General features: G+C 37.1%; 1 protein-coding gene across 1 annotated transcript in view; it reads left to right on the forward strand.

Moving 5' to 3' along the window:
* BUB1B (BUB1 mitotic checkpoint serine/threonine kinase B) overlaps window positions 1-3045 on the forward strand; it is a 75201-nt gene that overhangs the window by 55635 nt on the left and 16521 nt on the right. The gene's annotated exons all lie outside the window — the stretch shown is intronic.

A 3045-nucleotide genomic window follows, 5' to 3' on the forward strand; every position in this document is an offset into this window, starting at 1 on the left:
AAAAAAAAAAAAAATCATTGTTGATGAAGATGTGGAAAAACTAACATTCATCCATTACATGTAGGAATGTAAAATGGTATAGCCACTTTGGAAAACAACTTGGCAATTTCCTCAAAATTTTAAACATAGAGTTGTGTTTAAACATAATGACCCAGCAATTCCTCTCCTAGATACATACCCAAAAGAATTAAAAGCTTATATTCACACAAAAAGCTTGCACATAAATGCTCATAACAGCATTATTCATGATAGTAAAAAATGTTCCTGAACTGACAAATGGATTAAAAATATGTTATCTGGGCTCGGCGCCTGTGGCTCAAGTGGCTAAGGCGCCAGCCACATACACCTAAGGTGGCGGGTTCGAATCCAGCCTGGGCCAAAATCTAGAAAAGACTCTATTCTTTTTGTATTGTTTTTTAATCAGTGAGGAGATTAAAATAATCTACGTGTTCAAGTGTTATCTGGGCTCGGCGCCTGTGGCTCAAGTGGCTAAGGCGCCAGCCACATACACCTAAGGTGGCGGGTTCGAATCCAGCCTGGGCCCGCCAAACAATAATAATGGCTTCAACCAAAAAATAGCCAGGCATTGTGGCAGGCACCTGTGGTCCCAGCTACTTGGGAGGCTGAGGCAGGAGACTCGCTTGAGCCCAGGAGTTGGAGATTGCTGTGAGCAGTGAAGCCATGGCATTCTACCCAGGGGGACAGCTTGAGGCTCTGTCTCAAAAAAAAAAAATGTTATCTGTTTATATGATAATGTTACTTGACACCGATAAAGAATGAACCACTGATAGATGTCACAACATGGATTCACCTTGAAAACTTTAAGCTAAGAGAATGAAGCCACATAGGAAAGAACACATTATGTGATCCCATTTATATGCAATGTCCAGAATAGGCAAAGGTAGATTGGGGATCTACAGGGAATTTAGGAGGACAGGGCGATAGAGAATGGCTGCTAATAGGTGTGGGGTTTTTGTCTAGAGTGATGAAAATGTTCTAGAGTTAGTGATGAGGGTTGTACGACCTTGTAAAAACCACTGAAATACATACTTCCAAGGGGTAAATTTTATGGTATAAGAATTATATCTAAAAAAAAAAATTTTTTTTTTAATACAGTCTCATTTTATCACCCTCAGAGTGTTGTAGTGTTATAGCTTATCGAAAGCTCATACTCTTGGTCTCAAATGATCCTCTTGCCTCAGCCTCCTGAGTAGCTAGAACTACAGGTGCCTGCCATAATGCTGGGCTTTTTTTTTTTTTTTTAGAAACAGGGTCTCATTCTTGCTTAGGCAATTTATCCACTTCAGTCTCCCAGAGTCATTTTTTTTAAATGGGGGAAAATCACTGCTTTGAAAGTCTTTTTGCACTTAAAATTTATTTATTTATTTGCAGTTTTTTGGCCTGCTCCTTTGAGCCACAGGTGCCACCCTCACTTAAGATTTTTCTTAACCAACATAGCAAAGGACATTGTGTATATATATATATATGTATGTAAATAAATAAATACTTTTTGTGGCAATGACAAAGTTATGTGGACCAACTATTTTTTTTCTTAGTAATGTTCTATTTTAATCACTACAAGTGACATGATAATACTACTTAGGGTATTAAGACTCTGAATAAACATTGAAATCAAAGTAAGTGTAAATAACCTTTATCATTGCCATTTTGTCAGAGTTTTAAAGGAAGAAAAATCCTCTTCAAACTAGCCTCTGAAACTTGTCATGAGATTTAAGAGAACTGAATATGTTTATGGGCGAGATGTGATCAGTAGCTTTGGTGATTTGAAACAGTGTGTTCTCCATCCTAGGGAATGAATCATTTGCAAAAATTTTTAAAAATATTTTTCTTTTTAACTTACTTCTTAATTGAGGTATATTTTACATCCAGTAACCTGCACAAGTATTGTACAACTAGATGAAGTTTCACATATGTGAATATCCATGCAAATGAAATCAAAACATTTCCAGCAACTCAGAAGAGACTAAGGAGCTTTTTATGACTTAAGGGTGCTCAGACTCCAATGGCACCAACAGCCATGATAATAGCTCATGGCATTGTAATTTCCAGGGAAGAAGTTGAAGCATGTATTCTTGTTATTTTTAAATATTTTCCAGGTGATTTTGGTACAATTAATCCACTGACTACTATGAAAAGACAATGATGTAAAAGAGTAATTACTGGAGAATACCACTAGGGAACATGATGCTTAGGTTGGATTTGGATACAGTGGTTCTATTTTGAGCTATTCAGAGATAGGCCAAATTATTAAAGTCCATCTTAATCTAGCTTTTTTGTTTTACAACATTATACTTGAATTTTGCTAATAGGTACCTACGCCTAAACAATTTTTATCCCCTAAGAAAATCATATTTAAAATGTCTAAACTAATAGGGTTGTAAGAAATAATTGTTCCCTGGGCTGGTCTTAAACTTTTGGCCTCAAGTGATCCTCCTGCATCTGCATCCCAAGGTGCTAGGCATGAACCACTGCACCTGGCCTGTCCTATAATTTTTTAGTTAAGCTTTATTTCTTCTCGGTGTACTTCCCACCTCTCCTTACTAATTTTGAGTCAGAAATTCAAAATATATGTCAAATTGATAATGAGGTAGGACATTATTATCTAGTATCTAGAAAAGATACTAGGTAATAATTTAAATGAAATATATACTTTTGTATGCTATAGTAAGTATATAAAGTGGTATAATCTCTGTGAGGGCAACTAAGCAATATGTATGAAGGACTTTGATATTTATTTGACCTGATAATTCTACTCTTAGGAATTAATCCTAAAAAAAAAAAAATTAAGATGCTTATAAAGATTTATGTATATAGGCTCAGCACCTGTGGCTCAAGTGGCTAAGGGGCCAGCCACATATAGCCAAGGTGGCAGGTTCGAATTCAGCCCAGGCCCACCAAACAACAACCAAAAAATAGCCGGCTGTTATGGTGGGTGCCTGTGGTCCCAGCTACTTGGGAGGCTGAGGCAGGAGACTCACTTGAGCCCAGGAGTTGGAGGTTGCTGTGAGCTGTGATGCCACAGCA

The sequence above is a fragment of the Otolemur garnettii genome, unplaced genomic scaffold (genome assembly GCF_000181295.1).
Source record: "Otolemur garnettii isolate 467f Iridium unplaced genomic scaffold, OtoGar3 scaffold00050, whole genome shotgun sequence".
Lineage (NCBI taxonomy): Eukaryota > Metazoa > Chordata > Mammalia > Primates > Galagidae > Otolemur > Otolemur garnettii.